Source organism: Stenella coeruleoalba (assembly GCF_951394435.1).
Source record: "Stenella coeruleoalba genome assembly, chromosome: 2".
NCBI lineage: Eukaryota > Metazoa > Chordata > Mammalia > Artiodactyla > Delphinidae > Stenella > Stenella coeruleoalba.
In genome coordinates this window covers 151,698,986-151,711,132 of record NC_137147.1, presented here as the reverse complement: position 1 = coordinate 151,711,132, position 12,147 = coordinate 151,698,986, and the positions used below count along the sequence as shown (strand labels likewise).

The 12,147-nt window shown below is 37.4% G+C and overlaps 1 long non-coding RNA gene across 2 annotated transcripts in view; it reads right to left on the bottom strand.

Moving 5' to 3' along the window:
• Positions 1 to 12,147, bottom strand: part of LOC307182448 — a 221,520-nt gene that overhangs the window by 133,439 nt on the left and 75,934 nt on the right. Inside the window, exon 3 of one of the 2 annotated variants that reach the window (XR_013827171.1) lies at positions 4,714 to 4,774. This is a non-coding gene — a long non-coding RNA (uncharacterized lncRNA). Of the gene's footprint in view, positions 1 to 4,473; positions 4,775 to 12,147 lie in introns of those variants that run through there. The other variant, XR_013827172.1, reaches the window with a different exon arrangement.

The following is a 12,147-nucleotide window of genomic DNA, read 5'->3' as shown; positions in this document are numbered from 1 at the left end:
GATGGTTTGCAAATATTTTCTCCCACTCCATAGATGATTTTTTCAGTTTGTTGATTGGTTCTTTTGCAGTGCAGAAGATTTTCCATTTCATGTAGTCACACTTTTTGTTTTTGCTTTTGTTGTCTGGGCTTGTTGTGTCATATCCAAAAATATTATTGTCAAGACTGATATCAAAGGAGCTCTTTTCTTATGTTTTCTTCTGTGAGTTTTATTGTTTCTAGTCTTATGTGAAGTCCTCAATTCATTTTGTTTTTTTTTTTTTTTTTTTTTTTTTTTTTGGCAGTACGTGGGCCTCTCACTGCTGTGGCCTCTCCCATTGCGGAGCACAGGCTCCAGACGCGCAGGCTCAGCGGCCATGGCTCACAGGCCCAGCCGCTCAGTGGCATGTGGGATCCTCCCGGACTGGGGCACGAACCCGTGTCCCCTGCATCGGCAGGCGGACTCTCAACCACTGCGCCACCAGGGAAGCCCTGAATTAATTTCTGTGAGTGATGTAAAATAGAGATCCAGTTCCATTTTTTGCATATGAATATCCAATTTTCCCAACACCATTTATTAAAGAGAGTTTCCTTTCACCATTGGGTATTCTTGGCTCCGTTGTCAAATATTAGTTGACTATATCTGTATGCGTTTATTTCTGCACTCTTAATTCTGTTCCCTTGGTATATGTCTATTTTTATGCCATACTGTTTTGATTACTATAACTTTGTGAAACAGTTTGAAATCAGGAAGCTGATGCCTTCAGCTTTGCTCTTTCTCAAGATTGCTTTGACTATCAGGGTCTTTTGTGGTTCTAAATGATTGCTACAATTGTTCTTTTCTATTTCTGTGAAAAATGCCATTAGAATTTTAATAGGAATTGCATTAAATCTGTAAATGGCTTTTGGTAGTATGAAAATTTTAACAGCATTAACTCTTCTGACCCATGAATACGGGATATTTTTCCACTCACTTGTGTCTTCAATTTCTTTCACCAGCATCTTACAGTTTTTGGTGTATAAATATTTCACTTCCTTGGTTGAATTTATTCCTAAATATTTTATTGGTTTTGATGCTATTGTAAATGGGACTGTTTTCTTTATTTCTCTTTCTAATAGTTCATGTCAGTGTATAGAAATGCAACCGATTTTTGTATGTTGATTTTATATTTTGAGACTTTACTGAATTTGTTTATTAGGTCTAGCAATTTTTTGGTGGAGTCTTTGGATTGTCTATATATAAGCCCTTTTACTTATAAACTTTGGAATAAGCTTTTTGTGTTCTTTAAAGTTCTGCTAAAATTCTAAGTTAGAATTGAATTTAATTGGTATATTAATTTGTGGGAAAATGACAAATTTACAATATTAAAATATTCAACCATGAATATGGTGTTTTCCCAATTATTCAGATCATCTTTATGCCCTTCACTAGAGTGGAAACAAGATTTAAAAGGCATCACCTAAATTACCAAAAAAAATTGATTTAAGGATATATTTCTCTCAAGTACTTTTTACATATCTGAAAAACTAAAAACTTATTATCTCCAAGAAATAGTGATGTCTGAAACCATAAATAAGTTAGAATATTCATCCCCTAGTCAGTTAAGTGAAACTGAAGGTGTGGCCGAGTACATGCTCTTTGAGGCTAATATCGTGGAAGAAAATCCTGCCATCTGATATTATACTCTCTGTTCTATTATCAGGTAGAATTATGGGCTTCATATTCAGAATTTTGTGGTCTGATTCAGAGAGGTAAATAATAGGCAAATGGGAGATTGTCCTAAGACCTTGGTCTTTCAAACTGTATTCACCTGAAGAAAGCAGGCATGAATAACTCTGAAAACAGAGCTGCAAGAGAACCTGTTTCTTAGAAAAAAAAAAATGTCACTCACTGAGTAAAGGAAAGATAAAGGGTACATTAAAAAATCGAGCCCCTCTCTGTTGAAAATCCATTGATTCTGTAGCTAAGATAGAGAAAGAAGAACTAACTTTCTGAAATGTTGAAAATCCCAGAACTCATCTATATTCACTGTATTACTAGTCAGTGGTAAGAAATACATTTTTCCCTCGCTTATTCTTCCAAAGTACTCCTATTCCAAGTGTCATAAACTACATACTACTTCCCTCTAAGTTTTCCTGACAGTCATTTACAGCACTGAAGGACATTTCCACTGTGTCCTGAAGCCACTACGTAATTTCATGCACTTGCTTAAGTTCTTCCTTCTGTTTGGACAACCCTCCCTTTCCACTGTGCCTCCTATCAACACAGTGAAAACCTACACAAAGGCCAAAGAGTGCATATCTTGACACTTGTCAGTGAAGTTACACATATCTGTAAATCCTAAAAATAATCTGGATTACTCACTAAGTGTGTGTGTGGTTGGCAGAAGGGAGCTATGGAGTAGGACAACTGAAGAAAATTATTTCTACCTGCATTAACTTTAGAAACAGGCACTTGCCCATGCTGGCCCTTGTAGGGTTTTAAAGTTGGCCCTTGTAGGATTTCATCTTTCTAGAGCAGAAAGCCACTCAGGAAACTTACATGACCATTTCAACTTATGCCAGACTGTCTTATTGACCAAGAAATTGTTGAAATCTGCAAAGAAACTTCAGAAATTATTCAGTCAAGAGGCTGAAGCTAGCTCTGTTAATCTGCTGAACTAACTCTATGTGGGCTTAGGATTTCCATGGAACAGGTAGGGTTTACAAGCATTCTTGACCTCTTTCTCTACTGCCCAATATTGTCCTGTCCATTTAAGTTAGACTGAAGCTGCACAGATTATATATATAAACAAAGATGCATATATGTATGTAAACAAAGTGTTTCTGACTCACTGAAGCCCTTATACTAGATTTGAGCCTTAAGATTACAGAGTGATGTCCTAAAATTGATGAAAGTCTTTGTAAGAGTCTGGTCAAGGGCTGAGGAACAGAAGCAAATGGACATTGAGAGATGAGGCATAAGCAGGACAGTCTGGAGGCTTAGAGGCCAGTGTGGCAGAGGTGACCATTCACTGACTTCTGCAAAGAGACTGGCAACGTTCTGGTGCCCCAAGCACTGGTATTTGGTGGGACATAAGAAGACAACATGCTTGGAGTAGACAATGCCATGTCCACAATGGACACTTGCAGCATAAAGAGTGGCAAGACCTCCTCAAGCAGCTTTTCGTGTGTGATCAGTAAAGGGGGCTGGAACCAATCCTGGTGATCAAAACAATTCCATTTACAATGACATCAAAAAGAATAAGATACTTAGGAATAACCTAACTAAGGAGGTTAAAAACTTTTACACAGAACACAACTATACATTGCTATAAGAAATTAAAGATACAAATAAATGGAAAGATATCCTGTGTTCATGGATTAGAAGACTTAATATTAAGATGTCCATACTACTCAAAGCAACCTACAAATTCAATGTAATCCCTGTCAAAATCCCAACCACATTTCTTGCAGAAATTTAAACAATTAAATTCATGTGAAATCTCAAGGGACCCCAAATAGACAAAACAATTTTGAAGAAGAACAAAGTTGGAGTCTCACACTTCCTGATTTGAAAATATATTACAAAGCTGTGGTAGTCAAAACAGTGCGACAGTAGCATAAAGACAGAAGAAATGGACAAATAGAATAGAAAGCCCCAAAATAAACCCTTGCATACATGGTCAAATGATCTTCAACAAGGAAGCCAAGACCATTCCATAGGGAAAGGACAGACTTTTCAACAAATGCTGTTGGAAAAACTGGATATCCACATATGAAAAAGACAAAATTGGAACCATATTTTACACCATATATCACAATTAATTTAAACAAATTAAAGATCTAAAATGCAAGACCTAAAACTGTAAAACTTCTAGAAGAAAACATGGGCACAGTTTTATGACATTGGATGTGGCAACAATTTCTTGTCTATGACATCAAAAGCACAGGCATCAAAAGCAAAAATAGACAAATGGGACTACATCAAACCTAAAAATTTTGTGCACCAAAGGACACAATCAACAGAGTGAAAAGGAAACCTAGGAAATGGAACAAAATATGTGCAAAACATATATCTGATAAGCGGTTAATATCCAGAATACACAGAGAACTCAAATAACTCAGCAACAAAAAATCAAATAGTCCTATATAAAAATAGGCAATGGACTTGAATAGCTATTCCTCCAAGAATGGTATACAATTAACCAACAAGCATATGAAAATATGCTCAACATCACAAATCATTAAAGAAATGCAAATCAAAACCCCAATGAGATATTGCCTCATGCCTGTCAGAATGGCTATTATAAAAAAATAAAATAACAAGTGCTGGTAAAGATGTGGAGAAATTGGAACCCTTGTGCACTGTTAATGGAATTATAAAATGGTGCAACCAGTACGAAAAACAGTATGAAACTTCACCAAAAAATTTAAAATAGAACTATTATATGATCTAGCAATCTCACTTCTGGATGTATATCTAAAAGAATTGAAAGCAGGCTCTCAAATAGATATTTGCACACCCATATTCATAGCAACACTATTCATAATAGTCGAGGTAGAAGCAAACCAAATGTCCATTGATGGATAAATGAATAAACAAAATGTGCTATATACAAAAATGGAATATTATTCAACCTTACAAAATGGAGAAAATCTTGTCACATGTTACAACATGGATGAACCTTGAAGACATTATGCTAAGAAAAATAAGTCAATTACAAAAAGACATATACTGTATGACTCCACTTACCTGAGGTATCTACAGTAGTCAAATTCATAGAAACAAAAAGGAGGATGATGGTTACCAGACCCTGGGGGAGGGAAAAAGGGAAGTTGTTTTTAACGGATATAGAGTTTCACATTTGCAAGATGAAAAAGTTCTGGACAACTGTTTTACAATAATATGAATACACTTAACATTATGAAACTTTACACTTAAAAATGATCATGATGGCAAATTTTGTGTTATATTTTATTTACCGCAATTCAAAAAAAACTGAAAAAATATACTGGTAGTCACTGTATTTGATGAACTAGTTTGTATGTACATGTGAGACACATCTTGCGTGGGGGGGTCACAGAAATATCTGTGGGAACATTTTAAGGGACTGAATTAATGCCAGGAAAAGTTTCAAATATCATTTAGATTTGGAAATTAATATAAATGCATATTTATTTAATTATAAATAATTATAAGTATATTACACATAATATAATGTATATTATGCATGTATAATATAAATATAAAGATGAGCCCATTTTGTCGTTCCATGATAAGACCAGGATACATTTATTGACATTCCATGGTAGTTTTTACCCATAAGGATGACAAAGAACATTCCTTTCCACACTTTACAAATAACTTCAGAGATTTGGCCAGCTCTAAACATCACAACATGTGTCCCCAAATATTTGTATTACCTTGTGCATTATAGCTCCATGTTATCATTTTATATATATATATATATAAATATATGTAAATATATATATCATAACTTCTCAACACTAAGGGAACAATTCATGGTTTCAGAATAGACACAAATTATTCCTGATTGTAATTAATAATGTGATGGACTCAGAGGAGACAATAATTCATGAACCTGATTTGAAGAGGTGCCTTGGGGATTCTTTGGCACTAAAAGCAAGTCTACTCTATATCAATCCATCACAGCTGAGGAATAATATGTCATGAGATTGTTAGCAAGACCAAAAAGACAAGTCTCTTGAGGTATAATGGAAAAATTAAGTTGAATTTTATTTTAAAGCAAGTCATAAAATCTGCTTTTGGATCTGTCAAAGTGTATGACAAATCCATTTAAAACTTACCTATCAATCCAGTAGTTTTTATAACTAGCACCTTGATAAAAACCTCTACTCCCATTCCCACCCCACCCCCAAAAAATCCTAACTATTCACTATTGGGATGAAAGGTATGTTAGAATGAGAGAATTAGAATCAGGGAGACAGGAGAAGAGGTTGCTTCTTTAATCACATGGGATGACAAGGGTGTACTAAACCACTCGCCAGAGGTCAGTTCACTGAGCTCATATCAAAAGCACATCTTTAGAAAAATTAATAATGTTCTACCTTTCCAGTTATCTGATTGTTCCACTCCAGTGTATTTCATTGGTTCAAACCTTCTGATTTCACCTACCGCTCAGTGTCCAAGATAAACTCCACCCTTCGTGGTGAACTCCTTTGTTTACTGAAGCTCAGAAAAGCAGGATGGAAATGCATATTAGATAAGAATCTATGGTCCTTTTATGAAAAGTACTGAACTATTCAACTTCAAAATATCTGTTCCTAAGATACCAGTAGGGACACTTGTAGTTCTAATATTGGATAAAAGTAGTTGGAAATAAACTGGAAAGGAGGAATTAGGCAGAAGAGAAAGAAGAGATAGAGTTTTATTTTATTTTGTTTTATAAGAATTTTGTTTCTTTGCTATGAGTAAGAGTTATTGAGACAGATATCTACTAGCAACTAGAGATATATAAATAGAAGTTGAGAAAGAGGTTAGAGCTAAAAGTCTTGATTTGGAAGTCCTCAGCACAGGGGTTGGTTAAAGCCAACCCCTTATCAGAATGGATAAGATTTTCCTTTCTGAAGTAGAAAGAATAGAAAAAATAGACTCAGAGGGCATCAACTGCACCTTGGGGAAGGCAGAGAGAGAGGTAGAGGAAGGGGATAGCACGGTGGCACTGAAGGTAATGAAGTAGACAATGTTTCTCGTGATGGAAGAAGGTTCTGCGTTCACTTGCCTCATTTTTGAGGGCCAAGGAAGCATCATATAGTCGCACCAGTCCCCGAGGAGGACCTAGGAATGGAGTCCCAAGCTATCCATGGTCAAAAATTAATGAAGTGTGAGAAAAAAATATCTTTGCCCAAGACAGGAACCAAGTTGGGTCCGGGAAAATAAAAACTAGGAAAAGTTGTATGAGGGAGAACAACAAACCTAAATCTGAATCAAGTCACAGGAAAAGGTCAAATGAGAAATAAAGATGTGACCCTTTGAACAAAATTACAGACACTGGGCAAACTGGGGTCCTGACTTCACCAGAACCAAACATTACTTGGAAGGACTCAGGGATGCTCTACATTTCAGGTCTGACTAGCCGTTTGTGTGAACAGAGTTCTGAGGGCTTCACAGTATACCATACATAGTGGTTAAGAGCACCAGATATAGCATCATATAGACTTCCAGTCACATCCTGGATCTGTCACTTACAGCCCTGTGACTTTGGAATAATTACCTATTCTTTCTGAGATTCAGTTTCCTGATCTATAAAATGGAGATGGTAAGAGCGTATATGTCATAGGACTGTAGTAAGAACTTAATGAGATAATGTATGGGAAGCACTTAGCACAGTTCTAGCACATTAACAATTACTCAAGAAAGATACAAAATAGCCTAAGCCTTACTGATTACATTTTCCCACACTGAGGACCAAAATTCTTTCCAGTCGATTTGGGAGAAGCTATTGTAAATAAAGCTCTGTAACATGCTGAGCCATAACTTTCATTTTCCAATACTCATGTAGTGGCACACAAATGCACTGAATCCTAGGTTGGGGAAGACAACCTATTTTGCCTGGGCATCCTCTATAATAAGCAAAGAGGAACTACCTATCTTTTTTCTGGTAGGCTAGTGCTCTACAGTGAAAAATGCAATGATAAATAGGGCATCTAAGAAGCTACAAATTTCCCCAGCAATGTTATTATAGCAATGTTATTACTCCAGAAAGCATGGGAGCCAAAATGAAAATCAGACCTGTCATGGCTAGTCAAAAATTCTCCGAAGTAAGAAGGTAATTCTGGGACCCTAGACTTAAATTTGGACAACAAATTTGCTTATATACTAGCTTTATGAAAGGATATGAGGAAGAATAACTAATCCCACTCTACAAAAGGAGAAACAGAGGCTTAATGAGATTAGGTGGTATGCCCAAAGACATACAGTGTAGCTGGGTATTTGTAAAGCTTTCTAGAGACCCAGCATATTTTGAACACCTTGCTATGTTTGGAAGATCCTCTAAGTTGTATCTCATATCGAGGTAGAACCTAGAGAAATCACTACCCCAACCCCCTTAGAAGGTAACACATGGACATGTGTTCTAGACTCCATGTGTGACTAAGATTCAGAAGTAAGAAACTTTAGAAAGGAGGAATTCATGATTCATTTCTGTGGGTGACAGAAAAGGTGTCCAGATTTGGGGGTTGGGAACAACTGGAAGGCCAAGTTTCTGGTGCAGAAGTGGCACTGGTGCTGGGGAAAGTGCCTGTGTGTTGCTGAGGTGTAGTTTTGGACATGGTTCCTGGGAACTTAACCTCAGCCCTGTTTCTCCAGTCAGGCCGATGAATCTATGAGCTTCCGGATAACATTTTAACAAACTTTTTCCGCTTAGCCAGCCATAGTCGGCTTCTGGTGCACGCTTCTAAGAACCTTGATGGAGTGAGTCAGTAGTTGAACTATAAAAGTTATATTACTTTCAACATAAGATATTTCTTCTAAAAGAGCTTATCTGTTTATGGTCTTAATGATAATTCTTAGTTCATCAGAATAGACCATACCCCAACAATTCCAAATAAAACAAGAATTTATTATAATTCACTTTGCATTGCAAAGGCTATCCTATGGCTATGAGTGAACCGTGCCAAAGAAGTCAGCCAGTTTTGTCCAAAAATCAGTCAACTCACCAGGGGAAAAAAATTCAGTCAAAATAAGTTAATTTTTTCACAGTGTATGACCAATATATTCTCCTGATAAATTGAATTTTTCTCTTTTTCAACCAACAGCAGCACTAAGAAAAGACATAGCTTTAAAAATTATTTCCTCACTATAAATGTAATATCCTCAGTATGTAAAAATGTATAGAGTTACGGGCAATAAACTTTTCCCTGAGAAAGGGAAATTGAGCAGATACCTTCCTTCTGTCAACACCATATTGGATTGCTGGGTAAAATAAATAGCATCTCAGTGATACCATTTGAAAACACTAAGCAACTTAACTCTAGCCACTCCACTACTATCTCCCTAAATTCTCCAACAATTTTCCCTAAAGAAAAAAAAGAGAGAAAGAAAACACCATCTGGTAGTTTTTAGGACTATTTGGAAATTTTTGACATTTACACCATCATCATGTCAAGGAAGTCCAAGACACTTTGTCTGGAAACCGCACCACTAGAGAGTCCCTTTACACATAGTGGGTCCACTTCCTCAGTTTAGCATTATCTAGACATCATCTTCCAACATTTCCCCGAGCCATAAATGGTTATGCTTGTTTTGCTTCCCAGACCTGGGCCTCCTGAGTAGCTTACCAACACCCAATTTATCCCAGACCCCTACACAAACCCCACGTTCTGCATACACCAAGACCACTCTCAGCATCACCTTCTCCCTTACCAAAGAGGATTTAAAGCCTTCCCCCAAAACCTTTCTTTTGAACATTTTTGATCCTTCTTTAAATATTATCTAAAATTAAAAATACCAACATGGAACGATGTACTGCTTGGTCTTCAAACTACACAGTTTCCACTAATACCTCTACTGAAAATTATTAAGTAACCAAAGACAACTGGTATACCTGGACCCCAGAGCCAACACCACGCTGAATGGATTAGGGAAAGTCTCTTTGTTTCTCTGGACTTTGTTTGCTCAGTTGTGGGAAAATGATGTTAAACTAAGGTCTAGAGCTTCCCTGGTGGCGCAGTGGTTGGGAGTCCGCCTGCCGATGCAGGGGACACGGGTTCGTGCCCCGGTCCGGGAAAATCCCACATGCCGCGGAGCGGCTGGGCCCGTGAGCTGTGGCAGCTGGGCCTGCGCGTCCAGGGCCTGTGCTCCGCAACGGGAGAGGCCACAGCAGTGAGAGGCCCGCGTACTGCAAAAAAAAACAAAAAAACAAAAAAACTAAGGTCTAAATATTTGTTTTTATAGTACATTTATTTACTACAAAATTATGCATTTTGTTTATATTTAACTCTATCTCAATCTAAGATAAATGATTATATTCATCTCTGAAAGAGTATAGGTATTAATTCTGCATATTCACAGGTCAAGTAGTTCAAGGTGATCTAGATTTCTAGAAGTTTGTCCCATGATCCTATAGCATGAAGAAGCAAGAACTGAAGTCCTCCATTTCTGGATACCAAAGTAGAACCAAAGATCCCAGAATTTTTGATCTTTGACAATGCGCTGGCTACAAACAGGCATAACCGGATTTCTGTCCTGAGTTTTCCAAAGGTGTAACAGACTATTTACAACTCTTTCAAGTAAAACTTCACAGTCATTACCATCGGCCTCTCTTGTGAATATATCTGGGTTTGTAGACAGCACAGGAAATAATGACATTCACTCCTCACATTGATCCAGCTGCTAGAGCAAGAAGAATCAATACACATTACTGTAACGATTAGCTGAATTATCCATTCGAAGAAATCAGCTTCTATTTAGGCTGACGAACAAAATATCTCTAAATCTTCAAAAGAAGTTTGAGGGCTGGAGAGAATATTTAAGTCACAAAGAAAGTCAACATTGGAGAAATTAGATGGAAAAAGCAGAAGTCTTAAAAGTAGGGCAACCAAGTAATTTGAAAGGTTCAAGGGCCTATTCTTTCTGCCACGGCAGCCGCCCGAGTGGATGTGATGATCTCTAGGTAGAACAACATCACAGCATAATATGGGCTCTCAGATAGGAGCTGCTTGTTCTTCCAAACTGCCACCAAGTGAGAATATAAGCAACACTCTTATTTCCACTGTTACTTCCAGAATATTCTTCTTCAACCCTTATGCAAAAGTCTCTCAAGTCATTCATTTCTTCCCTTAATGAAGACCACTGTCCTAGTTTCCCACCACACTCCTGATCATGGCCTCATGTTCACTGAGAATTTTGACTTCTGATTATAGTTTTCCTCCCTACTCCTAATACTACCACCATTCTGGTAGATCCCCAAATTGGTATGGACAACCTATACAGGTCGAGCTCAGACAGTTCCTTGATTTCCTCTGTACCAGTGACCTTTATCTCATCTCCACAGTAAAACTCAACCCCATGGCCAACACTGGACCTTCCTGGTCAGCATGCAGAACTGCTCTACCTCAAATCAGACTCCATTATTCCATCTGCCGACCAAAACTTCTACTCAACTATAGATCACTTACCATCTTATTCCCCCCCACACCCATTTTTCAACTTTACCACTATCTGTAGTATCTTGAGCCCTCTAATTTTTCCCAAATAATCACCAGTTCCTAGATTCACAGCATATCCTACATATCCTGGATCCCCTTGGGCATGGTCACTCCTGAGAGTCACACAGTTAGCAGGCTTATTGTCTTGATTTGCTGCCTTATCTCACCCTGGATCAATCTAATCCTCTGCTTTTACTCTCAAGTATTTAGGAGCTTGATTCTGAAATGCAAAATTAAGAATTTAGCTTTGTAACTACTAAAACATTAAATAAACCACTGAATTTTGAGACACTGGATCTTAGAAAGAATCTAGTTCAAGTCCCCCTCAATTTATAGATGAGGCAACAGAAACTCAAGGAGGTGAAATAAGTGATAAAGGTTACAGAGCTCATTAAGCAGCAAGGTTGGAACAGAATCCCAGGGTTCCTGGCCTCTGGCTCCAAGCTTAAAACTCTTTCCTTTATGCCACATCACCTCCCGTGGCTGGTCAATCACTGACCGTTGTCAAGCAGGAGCTTGAATAAAGGGCATTTTATTGTCTGAGTTTGGGAAAGCTACACCATATAAACATCCTTTAAGACATTAGAATACATTCTCTGTGTTTTCTTTCATTTTGTTTTATCAATCACTCCTTTGTCCACCTGGGGAAAATAACCCTTAAATACCAACAATACAGTGATTATAAATCATCTATAAGAATCAATAAACCTACAAATTAGCACTGAATTCTAAAGCTAATTCCCTATTTCAAAAGTTCTCAATCCCAATGGACATCAGCATCACCAGGGGAGATTTTTTTTTTTAACAAATAGAGATTTGGATTCTTCTACTGTCATCCAATATAAACAATGGGACACGTTATATGTGCAAACTCTGATCTTAAAAATATCTCCAGCAGCACAGTGTTTCCATTATTTAATTTGTATATTATATAGAGCAGTTCCTTTGCAACCACAGGGGATTCGTTCCAGGACCCCCTGGAACGAATAACAAAATT